Below are 13,498 nucleotides of genomic sequence, written 5' to 3'. Positions count from 1 at the left end.
GCCGAAAATTGGATGGACTAGAGAAGACCCGCCCAGGAGTCCCAGCCAATCGGTGGATGGCCATTGCAGTCCCCGCCACCTCAAATGGCCTGACGATGGTATGGACGTAAGCCACCTTTCATCTTCTTCCTATTGCATCTCTTCTACAATGTGAAATGCTTTTTACAATTGTGTAGGTGTACAATCTGCGGCGCTGGGCGGCTTTCGGAGAGAGAAGTGAAAAAGCTTACGGCACCTGGGATTCCCAGGCGGTCTTCCATCCAGGTACTAACCAGGCCCTGCTCTGCTTAGCTTCCGAGATCAGACGAGATCGGGCGGAACCAGAGAGGTATGGCCGTAAGCTGCTTTTTACCTTTTTCCTAATCCTTTAAAACGTGTCAAAGATAATCAGAAGAGTTTCTTTTTCTAAAATTGAAGCAGTTCTTAGGATTGGCAAGAGAGGTTCCTAAAACCTGAAGGTAACTTTACTTTTCTTCACTGGCAATTCTAACATGTTGGGTTAGCACCTGTATTTCAACGGCTAAATTACAAACAAAAGTATGCCAATTGTTAAATGTTGATCAACACTAATTTAGCAACCATGAAACGGAATCAATTTTGATGATATTGTCTAAGTTCCTTATATATCCAACGTTAAAACAACACTAAACATGCATCTCTTCGACAATGTGATATACTTTTTGTAATTTGTAGGTGTACAATCTGCGGCGCTCGGCGGCTTCCAGAGAGAAGTGAAAAAGCTTACGGCACCTGGGATTCCCCTAATCCTTTATAATGCGTCAAAAAATTATGTCACGCCTGCCGTTGGCATCTTTGTGTGGGTTAAATAAGGGTATGCAAAGAAGGCTGTGACATCCTATGCCGAAAATTGGATGGACTAGAGAAGACCCGCCCAGGAGTCCCAGCCAATCGGTGGATGGCCATTGCAGTCCCCGCCACCTCAAATGGCCTGACGATGGTATGGACGTAAGCCACCTTTCATCTTCTTCCTATTGCATCTCTTCTACAATGTGAAATGCTTTTTACAATTGTGTAGGTGTACAATCTGCGGCGCTGGGCGGCTTTCGGAGAGAGAAGTGAAAAAGCTTACGGCACCTGGGATTCCCAGGCGGTCTTCCATCCAGGTACTAACCAGGCCCTGCTCTGCTTAGCTTCCGAGATCAGACGAGATCGGGCGGAACCAGAGAGGTATGGCCGTAAGCTGCTCTTTATCTTTTTCCTAATCCTTTATAATGCGTCAAAAAATTATGTCACGCCTGCCGTTGGCATCTTTGTGTGGGTTAAATAAGGGTATGCAAAGAAGGCTGTGACATCCTATGCCGAAAATTGGATGGACTAGAGAAGACCCGCCCAGGAGTCCCAGCCAATCGGTGGATGGCCATTGCAGTCCCCGCCACCTCAAATGGCCTGACGATGGTACGGACGTAAGCCACCTTTCATCTTCTTCCTATTGCATCTCTTCTACAATGTGAAATGCTTTTTACAATTGTGTAGGTGTACAATCTGCGGCGCTGGGCGGCTTTCGGAGAGAGAAGTGAAAAAGCTTACGGCACCTGGGATTCCCAGGCGGTCTTCCATCCAGGTACTAACCAGGCCCTGCTCTGCTTAGCTTCCGAGATCAGACGAGATCGGGCGGAACCAGAGAGGTATGGCCGTAAGCTGCTTTTTATCTTTTTCCTAATCCTTTAAAACGTGTCAAAGATAATCAGAAGAGTTTGTTTTTCTAAAATTGAAGCAGTTCTTAGGATTGGCAAGAGAGGTTCCTAAAACCTGAAGGTAACTTTACTTTTCTTCACTGGCAATTCTAACATGTTGGGTTAGCACCTGTATTTGAACGGCTAAATTACAAACAAAAGTATGCCAATTGTTAAATGTTGATCAACACTAATTTAGCAACCATGAAACGGAATCATTTTTGATGATATTGTCTAAGTTCCTTATATATCCAACGTTAAAACAACACTAAACATGCATCTCTTCGACAATGTGATATACTTTTTGTAATTTGTAGGTGTACAATCTGCGGCGCTCGGCGGCTTCCAGAGAGAAGTGAAAAAGCTTACGGCACCTGGGATTCCCAGGCGGTCTTCCATCCAGGTACTAACCAGGCCCTGCTCTGCTTAGCTTCCGAGATCAGACGAGATCGGGCGGAACCAGAGAGGTATGGCCGTAAGCTGCTTTTTATCTTTTTCCTAATCCTTTATAATGCGTCAAAAAATTATGTCACGCCTGCCGTTGGCATCTTTGTGTGGGTTAAATAAGGGTATGCAAAGAAGGCTGTGACATCCTATGCCGAAAATTGGATGGACTAGAGAAGACCCGCCCAGGAGTCCCAGCCAATCGGTGGATGGCCATTGCAGTCCCCGCCACCTCAAATGGCCTGACGATGGTATGGACGTAAGCCACCTTTCATCTTCTTCCTATTGCATCTCTTCTACAATGTGAAATGCTTTTTACAATTGTGTAGGTGTACAATCTGCGGCGCTGGGCGGCTTTCGGAGAGAGAAGTGAAAAAGCTTACGGCACCTGGGATTCCCAGGCGGTCTTCCATCCAGGTACTAACCAGGCCCTGCTCTGCTTAGCTTCCGAGATCAGACGAGATCGGGCGGAACCAGAGAGGTATGGCCGTAAGCTGCTTTTTACCTTTTTCCTAATCCTTTAAAACGTGTCAAAGATAATCAGAAGAGTTTCTTTTTCTAAAATTGAAGCAGTTCTTAGGATTGGCAAGAGAGGTTCCTAAAACCTGAAGGTAACTTTACTTTTCTTCACTGGCAATTCTAACATGTTGGGTTAGCACCTGTATTTCAACGGCTAAATTACAAACAAAAGTATGCCAATTGTTAAATGTTGATCAACACTAATTTAGCAACCATGAAACGGAATCAATTTTGATGATATTGTCTAAGTTCCTTATATATCCAACGTTAAAACAACACTAAACATGCATCTCTTCGACAATGTGATATACTTTTTGTAATTTGTAGGTGTACAATCTGCGGCGCTCGGCGGCTTCCAGAGAGAAGTGAAAAAGCTTACGGCACCTGGGATTCCCCTAATCCTTTATAATGCGTCAAAAAATTATGTCACGCCTGCCGTTGGCATCTTTGTGTGGGTTAAATAAGGGTATGCAAAGAAGGCTGTGACATCCTATGCCGAAAATTGGATGGACTAGAGAAGACCCGCCCAGGAGTCCCAGCCAATCGGTGGATGGCCATTGCAGTCCCCGCCACCTCAAATGGCCTGACGATGGTATGGACGTAAGCCACCTTTCATCTTCTTCCTATTGCATCTCTTCTACAATGTGAAATGCTTTTTACAATTGTGTAGGTGTACAATCTGCGGCGCTGGGCGGCTTTCGGAGAGAGAAGTGAAAAAGCTTACGGCACCTGGGATTCCCAGGCGGTCTTCCATCCAGGTACTAACCAGGCCCTGCTCTGCTTAGCTTCCGAGATCAGACGAGATCGGGCGGAACCAGAGAGGTATGGCCGTAAGCTGCTTTTTACCTTTTTCCTAATCCTTTAAAACGTGTCAAAGATAATCAGAAGAGTTTCTTTTTCTAAAATTGAAGCAGTTCTTAGGATTGGCAAGAGAGGTTCCTAAAACCTGAAGGTAACTTTACTTTTCTTCACTGGCAATTCTAACATGTTGGGTTAGCACCTGTATTTCAACGGCTAAATTACAAACAAAAGTATGCCAATTGTTAAATGTTGATCAACACTAATTTAGCAACCATGAAACGGAATCAATTTTGATGATATTGTCTAAGTTCCTTATATATCCAACGTTAAAACAACACTAAACATGCATCTCTTCGACAATGTGATATACTTTTTGTAATTTGTAGGTGTACAATCTGCGGCGCTCGGCGGCTTCCAGAGAGAAGTGAAAAAGCTTACGGCACCTGGGATTCCCCTAATCCTTTATAATGCGTCAAAAAATTATGTCACGCCTGCCGTTGGCATCTTTGTGTGGGTTAAATAAGGGTATGCAAAGAAGGCTGTGACATCCTATGCCGAAAATTGGATGGACTAGAGAAGACCCGCCCAGGAGTCCCAGCCAATCGGTGGATGGCCATTGCAGTCCCCGCCACCTCAAATGGCCTGACGATGGTATGGACGTAAGCCACCTTTCATCTTCTTCCTATTGCATCTCTTCTACAATGTGAAATGCTTTTTACAATTGTGTAGGTGTACAATCTGCGGCGCTGGGCGGCTTTCGGAGAGAGAAGTGAAAAAGCTTACGGCACCTGGGATTCCCAGGCGGTCTTCCATCCAGGTACTAACCAGGCCCTGCTCTGCTTAGCTTCTGAGATCAGACGAGATCGGGCGGAACCAGAGAGGTATGGCCGTAAGCTGCTCTTTATCTTTTTCCTAATCCTTTATAATGCGTCAAAAAATTATGTCACGCCTGCCGTTGGCATCTTTGTGTGGGTTAAATAAGGGTATGCAAAGAAGGCTGTGACATCCTATGCCGAAAATTGGATGGACTAGAGAAGACCCGCCCAGGAGTCCCAGCCAATCGGTGGATGGCCATTGCAGTCCCCGCCACCTCAAATGGCCTGACGATGGTACGGACGTAAGCCACCTTTCATCTTCTTCCTATTGCATCTCTTCTACAATGTGAAATGCTTTTTACAATTGTGTAGGTGTACAATCTGCGGCGCTGGGCGGCTTTCGGAGAGAGAAGTGAAAAAGCTTACGGCACCTGGGATTCCCAGGCGGTCTTCCATCCAGGTACTAACCAGGCCCTGCTCTGCTTAGCTTCCGAGATCAGACGAGATCGGGCGGAACCAGAGAGGTATGGCCGTAAGCTGCTTTTTATCTTTTTCCTAATCCTTTAAAACGTGTCAAAGATAATCAGAAGAGTTTGTTTTTCTAAAATTGAAGCAGTTCTTAGGATTGGCAAGAGAGGTTCCTAAAACCTGAAGGTAACTTTACTTTTCTTCACTGGCAATTCTAACATGTTGGGTTAGCACCTGTATTTGAACGGCTAAATTACAAACAAAAGTATGCCAATTGTTAAATGTTGATCAACACTAATTTAGCAACCATGAAACGGAATCATTTTTGATGATATTGTCTAAGTTCCTTATATATCCAACGTTAAAACAACACTAAACATGCATCTCTTCGACAATGTGATATACTTTTTGTAATTTGTAGGTGTACAATCTGCGGCGCTCGGCGGCTTCCAGAGAGAAGTGAAAAAGCTTACGGCACCTGGGATTCCCAGGCGGTCTTCCATCCAGGTACTAACCAGGCCCTGCTCTGCTTAGCTTCCGAGATCAGACGAGATCGGGCGGAACCAGAGAGGTATGGCCGTAAGCTGCTTTTTATCTTTTTCCTAATCCTTTATAATGCGTCAAAAAATTATGTCACGCCTGCCGTTGGCATCTTTGTGTGGGTTAAATAAGGGTATGCAAAGAAGGCTGTGACATCCTATGCCGAAAATTGGATGGACTAGAGAAGACCCGCCCAGGAGTCCCAGCCAATCGGTGGATGGCCATTGCAGTCCCCGCCACCTCAAATGGCCTGACGATGGTATGGACGTAAGCCACCTTTCATCTTCTTCCTATTGCATCTCTTCTACAATGTGAAATGCTTTTTACAATTGTGTAGGTGTACAATCTGCGGCGCTGGGCGGCTTTCGGAGAGAGAAGTGAAAAAGCTTACGGCACCTGGGATTCCCAGGCGGTCTTCCATCCAGGTACTAACCAGGCCCTGCTCTGCTTAGCTTCCGAGATCAGACGAGATCGGGCGGAACCAGAGAGGTATGGCCGTAAGCTGCTTTTTACCTTTTTCCTAATCCTTTAAAACGTGTCAAAGATAATCAGAAGAGTTTCTTTTTCTAAAATTGAAGCAGTTCTTAGGATTGGCAAGAGAGGTTCCTAAAACCTGAAGGTAACTTTACTTTTCTTCACTGGCAATTCTAACATGTTGGGTTAGCACCTGTATTTCAACGGCTAAATTACAAACAAAAGTATGCCAATTGTTAAATGTTGATCAACACTAATTTAGCAACCATGAAACGGAATCAATTTTGATGATATTGTCTAAGTTCCTTATATATCCAACGTTAAAACAACACTAAACATGCATCTCTTCGACAATGTGATATACTTTTTGTAATTTGTAGGTGTACAATCTGCGGCGCTCGGCGGCTTCCAGAGAGAAGTGAAAAAGCTTACGGCACCTGGGATTCCCCTAATCCTTTATAATGCGTCAAAAAATTATGTCACGCCTGCCGTTGGCATCTTTGTGTGGGTTAAATAAGGGTATGCAAAGAAGGCTGTGACATCCTATGCCGAAAATTGGATGGACTAGAGAAGACCCGCCCAGGAGTCCCAGCCAATCGGTGGATGGCCATTGCAGTCCCCGCCACCTCAAATGGCCTGACGATGGTATGGACGTAAGCCACCTTTCATCTTCTTCCTATTGCATCTCTTCTACAATGTGAAATGCTTTTTACAATTGTGTAGGTGTACAATCTGCGGCGCTGGGCGGCTTTCGGAGAGAGAAGTGAAAAAGCTTACGGCACCTGGGATTCCCAGGCGGTCTTCCATCCAGGTACTAACCAGGCCCTGCTCTGCTTAGCTTCCGAGATCAGACGAGATCGGGCGGAACCAGAGAGGTAAGGCCGTAAGCTGCTCTTTATCTTTTTCCTAATCCTTTATAATGCGTCAAAAAATTATGTCACGCCTGCCGTTGGCATCTTTGTGTGGGTTAAATAAGGGTATGCAAAGAAGGCTGTGACATCCTATGCCGAAAATTGGATGGACTAGAGAAGACCCGCCCAGGAGTCCCAGCCAATCGGTGGATGGCCATTGCAGTCCCCGCCACCTCAAATGGCCTGACGATGGTATGGACGTAAGCCACCTTTCATCTTCTTCCTATTGCATCTCTTCTACAATGTGAAATGCTTTTTACAATTGTGTAGGTGTACAATCTGCGGCGCTGGGCGGCTTTCGGAGAGAGAAGTGAAAAAGCTTACGGCACCTGGGATTCCCAGGCGGTCTTCCATCCAGGTACTAACCAGGCCCTGCTCTGCTTAGCTTCCGAGATCAGACGAGATCGGGCGGAACCAGAGAGGTATGGCAGTAAGCTGCTTTTTATCTTTTTCCTAATCCTTTAAAACGTGTCAAAGATAATCAGAAGAGTTTGTTTTTCTAAAATTGAAGCAGTTCTTAGGATTGGCAAGAGAGGTTCCTAAAACCTGAAGGTAACTTTACTTTTCTTCACTGGCAATTCTAACATGTTGGGTTAGCACCTGTATTTGAACGGCTAAATTACAAACAAAAGTATGCCAATTGTTAAATGTTGATCAACACTAATTTAGCAACCATGAAACGGAATCATTTTTGATGATATTGTCTAAGTTCCTTATATATCCAACGTTAAAACAACACTAAACATGCATCTCTTCGACAATGTGATATACTTTTTGTAATTTGTAGGTGTACAATCTGCGGCGCTCGGCGGCTTCCGGAGAGAAGTGAAAAAGCTTACGGCACCTGGGATTCCCAGGCGGTCTTCCATCCAGGTACTAACCAGGCCCTGCTCTGCTTAGCTTCCGAGATCAGACGAGATCGGGCGGAACCAGAGAGGTATGGCCGTAAGCTGCTCTTTATCTTTTTCCTAATCCTTTATAATGCGTCAAAAAATTATGTCACGCCTGCCGTTGGCATCTTTGTGTGGGTTAAATAAGGGTATGCAAAGAAGGCTGTGACATCCTATGCCGAAAATTGGATGGACTAGAGAAGACCCGCCCAGGAGTCCAAGCCAATCGGTGGATGGCCATTGCAGTCCCCGACACCTCAAATGGCCTGACGATGGTATGGACGTAAGCCACCTTTCATCTTCTTCCTATTGCATCTCTTCTACAATGTGAAATGCTTTTTACAATTGTGTAGGTGTACAATCTGCGGCGCTGGGCGGCTTTCGGAGAGAGAAGTGAAAAAGCTTACGGCACCTGGGATTCCCAGGCGGTCTTCCATCCAGGTACTAACCAGGCCCTGCTCTGCTTAGCTTCCGAGATCAGACGAGATCGGGCGGAACCAGAGAGGTATGGCCGTAAGCTGCTTTTTATCTTTTTCCTAATCCTTTAAAACGTGTCAAAGATAATCAGAAGAGTTTCTTTTTCTAAAATTGAAGCAGTTCTTAGGATTGGCAAGAGAGGTTCCTAAAACCTGAAGGTAACTTTACTTTTCTTCACTGGCAATTCTAACATGTTGGGTTAGCACCTGTATTTCAACGGCTAAATTACAAACAAAAGTATGCCAATTGTTAAATGTTGATCAACACTAATTTAGCAACCATGAAACGGAATCAATTTTGATGATATTGTCTAAGTTCCTTATATATCCAACGTTAAAACAACACTAAACATGCATCTCTTCGACAATGTGATATACTTTTTGTAATTTGTAGGTGTACAATCTGCGGCGCTCGGCGGCTTCCAGAGAGAAGTGAAAAAGCTTACGGCACCTGGGATTCCCAGGCGGTCTTCCATCCAGGTACTAACCAGGCCCTGCTCTGCTTAGCTTCCGAGATCAGACGAGATCGGGCGGAACCAGAGAGGTATGGCCGTAAGCTGCTTTTTATCTTTTTCCTAATCCTTTAAAACGTGTCAAAGATAATCAGAAGAGCTCCTTTTTCTAAAATTGAAGCAGTTCTTAGGATTGGCAAGAGAAGTTCCTAAAACCTGAAGGTAACTTAACTTTTCTTCACTGGCAATTCTAACATGTTGGGTTAGCACCTGTATTTCAACGGCTAAATTACAAACAAAAGTATGCCAATTGTTAAATGTTGATCAACACTAATTTAGCAACCATGAAACGGAATCATTTTTGATTAGATTGTCTAAGTTCCTTATATATCCAACGTTAAAACAACACTAAACATGCATCTCTTCGACAATGTGATATACTTTTTGTAATTTGTAGGTGTACAATCTGCGGCGCTCGGCGGCTTCCAGAGAGAAGTGAAAAAGCTTACGGCACCTGGGATTCCCAGGCGGTCTTCCATCCAGGTACTAACCAGGCCCTGCTCTGCTTAGCTTCCGAGATCAGACGAGATCGGGCGGAACCAGAGAGGTATTGCCGTAAGCTGCTCTTTATCTTTTTCCTAATCCTTTATAATGCGTCAAAAAATTATGTCACGCCTGCCGTTGGCATCTTTGTGTGGGTTAAATAAGGGTATGCAAAGAAGGCTGTGACATCCTATGCCGAAAATTGGATGGACTAGAGAAGACCCGCCCAGGAGTCCCAGCCAATCGGTGGATGGCCATTGCAGTCCCCGCCACCTCAAATGGCCTGACGATGGTACGGACGTAAGCCACCTTTCATCTTCTTCCTATTGCATCTCTTCTACAATGTGAAATGCTTTTTACAATTGTGTAGGTGTACAATCTGCGGCGCTGGGCGGCTTTCGGAGAGAGAAGTGAAAAAGCTTACGGCACCTGGGATTCCCAGGCGGTCTTCCATCCAGGTACTAACCAGGCCCTGCTCTGCTTAGCTTCCGAGATCAGACGAGATCGGGCGGAACCAGAGAGGTATGGCCGTAAGCTGCTTTTTATCTTTTTCCTAATCCTTTAAAACGTGTCAAAGATAATCAGAAGAGTTTGTTTTTCTAAAATTGAAGCAGTTCTTAGGATTGGCAAGAGAGGTTCCTAAAACCTGAAGGTAACTTTACTTTTCTTCACTGGCAATTCTAACATGTTGGGTTAGCACCTGTATTTGAACGGCTAAATTACAAACAAAAGTATGCCAATTGTTAAATGTTGATCAACACTAATTTAGCAACCATGAAACGGAATCATTTTTGATGATATTGTCTAAGTTCCTTATATATCCAACGTTAAAACAACACTAAACATGCATCTCTTCGACAATGTGATATACTTTTTGTAATTTGTAGGTGTACAATCTGCGGCGCTCGGCGGCTTCCAGAGAGAAGTGAAAAAGCTTACGGCACCTGGGATTCCCAGGCGGTCTTCCATCCAGGTACTAACCAGGCCCTGCTCTGCTTAGCTTCCGAGATCAGACGAGATCGGGCGGAACCAGAGAGGTATGGCCGTAAGCTGCTTTTTATCTTTTTCCTAATCCTTTATAATGCGTCAAAAAATTATGTCACGCCTGCCGTTGGCATCTTTGTGTGGGTTAAATAAGGGTATGCAAAGAAGGCTGTGACATCCTATGCCGAAAATTGGATGGACTAGAGAAGACCCGCCCAGGAGTCCCAGCCAATCGGTGGATGGCCATTGCAGTCCCCGCCACCTCAAATGGCCTGACGATGGTATGGACGTAAGCCACCTTTCATCTTCTTCCTATTGCATCTCTTCTACAATGTGAAATGCTTTTTACAATTGTGTAGGTGTACAATCTGCGGCGCTGGGCGGCTTTCGGAGAGAGAAGTGAAAAAGCTTACGGCACCTGGGATTCCCAGGCGGTCTTCCATCCAGGTACTAACCAGGCCCTGCTCTGCTTAGCTTCCGAGATCAGACGAGATCGGGCGGAACCAGAGAGGTATGGCCGTAAGCTGCTTTTTACCTTTTTCCTAATCCTTTAAAACGTGTCAAAGATAATCAGAAGAGTTTCTTTTTCTAAAATTGAAGCAGTTCTTAGGATTGGCAAGAGAGGTTCCTAAAACCTGAAGGTAACTTTACTTTTCTTCACTGGCAATTCTAACATGTTGGGTTAGCACCTGTATTTCAACGGCTAAATTACAAACAAAAGTATGCCAATTGTTAAATGTTGATCAACACTAATTTAGCAACCATGAAACGGAATCAATTTTGATGATATTGTCTAAGTTCCTTATATATCCAACGTTAAAACAACACTAAACATGCATCTCTTCGACAATGTGATATACTTTTTGTAATTTGTAGGTGTACAATCTGCGGCGCTCGGCGGCTTCCAGAGAGAAGTGAAAAAGCTTACGGCACCTGGGATTCCCCTAATCCTTTATAATGCGTCAAAAAATTATGTCACGCCTGCCGTTGGCATCTTTGTGTGGGTTAAATAAGGGTATGCAAAGAAGGCTGTGACATCCTATGCCGAAAATTGGATGGACTAGAGAAGACCCGCCCAGGAGTCCCAGCCAATCGGTGGATGGCCATTGCAGTCCCCGCCACCTCAAATGGCCTGACGATGGTATGGACGTAAGCCACCTTTCATCTTCTTCCTATTGCATCTCTTCTACAATGTGAAATGCTTTTTACAATTGTGTAGGTGTACAATCTGCGGCGCTGGGCGGCTTTCGGAGAGAGAAGTGAAAAAGCTTACGGCACCTGGGATTCCCAGGCGGTCTTCCATCCAGGTACTAACCAGGCCCTGCTCTGCTTAGCTTCCGAGATCAGACGAGATCGGGCGGAACCAGAGAGGTATGGCCGTAAGCTGCTCTTTATCTTTTTCCTAATCCTTTATAATGCGTCAAAAAATTATGTCACGCCTGCCGTTGGCATCTTTGTGTGGGTTAAATAAGGGTATGCAAAGAAGGCTGTGACATCCTATGCCGAAAATTGGATGGACTAGAGAAGACCCGCCCAGGAGTCCCAGCCAATCGGTGGATGGCCATTGCAGTCCCCGCCACCTCAAATGGCCTGACGATGGTACGGACGTAAGCCACCTTTCATCTTCTTCCTATTGCATCTCTTCTACAATGTGAAATGCTTTTTACAATTGTGTAGGTGTACAATCTGCGGCGCTGGGCGGCTTTCGGAGAGAGAAGTGAAAAAGCTTACGGCACCTGGGATTCCCAGGCGGTCTTCCATCCAGGTACTAACCAGGCCCTGCTCTGCTTAGCTTCCGAGATCAGACGAGATCGGGCGGAACCAGAGAGGTATGGCCGTAAGCTGCTTTTTATCTTTTTCCTAATCCTTTAAAACGTGTCAAAGATAATCAGAAGAGTTTGTTTTTCTAAAATTGAAGCAGTTCTTAGGATTGGCAAGAGAGGTTCCTAAAACCTGAAGGTAACTTTACTTTTCTTCACTGGCAATTCTAACATGTTGGGTTAGCACCTGTATTTGAACGGCTAAATTACAAACAAAAGTATGCCAATTGTTAAATGTTGATCAACACTAATTTAGCAACCATGAAACGGAATCATTTTTGATGATATTGTCTAAGTTCCTTATATATCCAACGTTAAAACAACACTAAACATGCATCTCTTCGACAATGTGATATACTTTTTGTAATTTGTAGGTGTACAATCTGCGGCGCTCGGCGGCTTCCAGAGAGAAGTGAAAAAGCTTACGGCACCTGGGATTCCCAGGCGGTCTTCCATCCAGGTACTAACCAGGCCCTGCTCTGCTTAGCTTCCGAGATCAGACGAGATCGGGCGGAACCAGAGAGGTATGGCCGTAAGCTGCTTTTTATCTTTTTCCTAATCCTTTATAATGCGTCAAAAAATTATGTCACGCCTGCCGTTGGCATCTTTGTGTGGGTTAAATAAGGGTATGCAAAGAAGGCTGTGACATCCTATGCCGAAAATTGGATGGACTAGAGAAGACCCGCCCAGGAGTCCCAGCCAATCGGTGGATGGCCATTGCAGTCCCCGCCACCTCAAATGGCCTGACGATGGTATGGACGTAAGCCACCTTTCATCTTCTTCCTATTGCATCTCTTCTACAATGTGAAATGCTTTTTACAATTGTGTAGGTGTACAATCTGCGGCGCTGGGCGGCTTTCGGAGAGAGAAGTGAAAAAGCTTACGGCACCTGGGATTCCCAGGCGGTCTTCCATCCAGGTACTAACCAGGCCCTGCTCTGCTTAGCTTCCGAGATCAGACGAGATCGGGCGGAACCAGAGAGGTATGGCCGTAAGCTGCTTTTTACCTTTTTCCTAATCCTTTAAAACGTGTCAAAGATAATCAGAAGAGTTTCTTTTTCTAAAATTGAAGCAGTTCTTAGGATTGGCAAGAGAGGTTCCTAAAACCTGAAGGTAACTTTACTTTTCTTCACTGGCAATTCTAACATGTTGGGTTAGCACCTGTATTTCAACGGCTAAATTACAAACAAAAGTATGCCAATTGTTAAATGTTGATCAACACTAATTTAGCAACCATGAAACGGAATCAATTTTGATGATATTGTCTAAGTTCCTTATATATCCAACGTTAAAACAACACTAAACATGCATCTCTTCGACAATGTGATATACTTTTTGTAATTTGTAGGTGTACAATCTGCGGCGCTCGGCGGCTTCCAGAGAGAAGTGAAAAAGCTTACGGCACCTGGGATTCCCCTAATCCTTTATAATGCGTCAAAAAATTATGTCACGCCTGCCGTTGGCATCTTTGTGTGGGTTAAATAAGGGTATGCAAAGAAGGCTGTGACATCCTATGCCGAAAATTGGATGGACTAGAGAAGACCCGCCCAGGAGTCCCAGCCAATCGGTGGATGGCCATTGCAGTCCCCGCCACCTCAAATGGCCTGACGATGGTATGGACGTAAGCCACCTTTCATCTTCTTCCTATTGCATCTCTTCTACAATGTG

At 44.9% G+C, this 13,498-nt stretch overlaps 23 non-coding genes across 23 annotated transcripts; all 23 read right to left on the bottom strand.

The window, feature by feature from the left end:
- Positions 1-223: 223 nt before the first annotated feature.
- On the bottom strand, positions 224-342 carry LOC134119127 (5S ribosomal RNA). Its single transcript, XR_009950689.1, has one exon. It is a non-coding gene; the product is annotated as a 5S ribosomal RNA (ribosomal RNA).
- A 741-nt stretch (positions 343-1,083) lies between these two features.
- LOC134119115 (5S ribosomal RNA) lies at positions 1,084-1,202 on the bottom strand. Its single transcript, XR_009950677.1, has one exon. It is a non-coding gene; the product is annotated as a 5S ribosomal RNA (ribosomal RNA).
- A 339-nt stretch (positions 1,203-1,541) lies between these two features.
- Positions 1,542-1,660, bottom strand: LOC134119104 (5S ribosomal RNA). The gene has a single exon (XR_009950666.1). It is a non-coding gene; the product is annotated as a 5S ribosomal RNA (ribosomal RNA).
- A 396-nt stretch (positions 1,661-2,056) lies between these two features.
- LOC134119093 (5S ribosomal RNA) lies at positions 2,057-2,175 on the bottom strand. Its single transcript, XR_009950655.1, has one exon. It is a non-coding gene; the product is annotated as a 5S ribosomal RNA (ribosomal RNA).
- A 339-nt stretch (positions 2,176-2,514) lies between these two features.
- On the bottom strand, positions 2,515-2,633 carry LOC134119083 (5S ribosomal RNA). The gene has a single exon (XR_009950644.1). It is a non-coding gene; the product is annotated as a 5S ribosomal RNA (ribosomal RNA).
- A 741-nt stretch (positions 2,634-3,374) lies between these two features.
- On the bottom strand, positions 3,375-3,493 carry LOC134119072 (5S ribosomal RNA). The gene has a single exon (XR_009950633.1). It is a non-coding gene; the product is annotated as a 5S ribosomal RNA (ribosomal RNA).
- Positions 3,494-4,234: 741 nt separating this feature from the next.
- LOC134118966 (5S ribosomal RNA) lies at positions 4,235-4,353 on the bottom strand. The gene has a single exon (XR_009950527.1). It is a non-coding gene; the product is annotated as a 5S ribosomal RNA (ribosomal RNA).
- Positions 4,354-4,692: 339 nt separating this feature from the next.
- LOC134119061 (5S ribosomal RNA) lies at positions 4,693-4,811 on the bottom strand. The gene has a single exon (XR_009950622.1). It is a non-coding gene; the product is annotated as a 5S ribosomal RNA (ribosomal RNA).
- A 396-nt stretch (positions 4,812-5,207) lies between these two features.
- Positions 5,208-5,326, bottom strand: LOC134119050 (5S ribosomal RNA). Its single transcript, XR_009950611.1, has one exon. It is a non-coding gene; the product is annotated as a 5S ribosomal RNA (ribosomal RNA).
- A 339-nt stretch (positions 5,327-5,665) lies between these two features.
- LOC134119039 (5S ribosomal RNA) lies at positions 5,666-5,784 on the bottom strand. The gene has a single exon (XR_009950600.1). It is a non-coding gene; the product is annotated as a 5S ribosomal RNA (ribosomal RNA).
- Positions 5,785-6,525: 741 nt separating this feature from the next.
- Positions 6,526-6,644, bottom strand: LOC134118755 (5S ribosomal RNA). The gene has a single exon (XR_009950316.1). It is a non-coding gene; the product is annotated as a 5S ribosomal RNA (ribosomal RNA).
- Positions 6,645-6,983: 339 nt separating this feature from the next.
- On the bottom strand, positions 6,984-7,102 carry LOC134119094 (5S ribosomal RNA). The gene has a single exon (XR_009950656.1). It is a non-coding gene; the product is annotated as a 5S ribosomal RNA (ribosomal RNA).
- Positions 7,103-7,498: 396 nt separating this feature from the next.
- On the bottom strand, positions 7,499-7,617 carry LOC134119028 (5S ribosomal RNA). Its single transcript, XR_009950589.1, has one exon. It is a non-coding gene; the product is annotated as a 5S ribosomal RNA (ribosomal RNA).
- Positions 7,618-7,956: 339 nt separating this feature from the next.
- On the bottom strand, positions 7,957-8,075 carry LOC134119017 (5S ribosomal RNA). The gene has a single exon (XR_009950578.1). It is a non-coding gene; the product is annotated as a 5S ribosomal RNA (ribosomal RNA).
- Positions 8,076-8,471: 396 nt separating this feature from the next.
- LOC134119005 (5S ribosomal RNA) lies at positions 8,472-8,590 on the bottom strand. Its single transcript, XR_009950566.1, has one exon. It is a non-coding gene; the product is annotated as a 5S ribosomal RNA (ribosomal RNA).
- Positions 8,591-8,986: 396 nt separating this feature from the next.
- On the bottom strand, positions 8,987-9,105 carry LOC134118703 (5S ribosomal RNA). The gene has a single exon (XR_009950264.1). It is a non-coding gene; the product is annotated as a 5S ribosomal RNA (ribosomal RNA).
- Positions 9,106-9,444: 339 nt separating this feature from the next.
- On the bottom strand, positions 9,445-9,563 carry LOC134118994 (5S ribosomal RNA). Its single transcript, XR_009950555.1, has one exon. It is a non-coding gene; the product is annotated as a 5S ribosomal RNA (ribosomal RNA).
- Positions 9,564-9,959: 396 nt separating this feature from the next.
- LOC134118983 (5S ribosomal RNA) lies at positions 9,960-10,078 on the bottom strand. Its single transcript, XR_009950544.1, has one exon. It is a non-coding gene; the product is annotated as a 5S ribosomal RNA (ribosomal RNA).
- Positions 10,079-10,417: 339 nt separating this feature from the next.
- On the bottom strand, positions 10,418-10,536 carry LOC134118972 (5S ribosomal RNA). The gene has a single exon (XR_009950533.1). It is a non-coding gene; the product is annotated as a 5S ribosomal RNA (ribosomal RNA).
- Positions 10,537-11,277: 741 nt separating this feature from the next.
- On the bottom strand, positions 11,278-11,396 carry LOC134118961 (5S ribosomal RNA). The gene has a single exon (XR_009950522.1). It is a non-coding gene; the product is annotated as a 5S ribosomal RNA (ribosomal RNA).
- Positions 11,397-11,735: 339 nt separating this feature from the next.
- On the bottom strand, positions 11,736-11,854 carry LOC134118950 (5S ribosomal RNA). The gene has a single exon (XR_009950511.1). It is a non-coding gene; the product is annotated as a 5S ribosomal RNA (ribosomal RNA).
- A 396-nt stretch (positions 11,855-12,250) lies between these two features.
- On the bottom strand, positions 12,251-12,369 carry LOC134118939 (5S ribosomal RNA). The gene has a single exon (XR_009950500.1). It is a non-coding gene; the product is annotated as a 5S ribosomal RNA (ribosomal RNA).
- Positions 12,370-12,708: 339 nt separating this feature from the next.
- On the bottom strand, positions 12,709-12,827 carry LOC134118928 (5S ribosomal RNA). The gene has a single exon (XR_009950489.1). It is a non-coding gene; the product is annotated as a 5S ribosomal RNA (ribosomal RNA).
- Between the last annotated feature and the right edge of the window lie 671 nt (positions 12,828-13,498).

Source organism: Pungitius pungitius, unplaced genomic scaffold (assembly GCF_949316345.1).
Source record: "Pungitius pungitius unplaced genomic scaffold, fPunPun2.1 scaffold_24, whole genome shotgun sequence".
NCBI lineage: Eukaryota > Metazoa > Chordata > Actinopteri > Perciformes > Gasterosteidae > Pungitius > Pungitius pungitius.
Note: the sequence above shows the minus strand (reverse complement) of the source record. Positions and strands in the feature narration are given on the sequence as shown.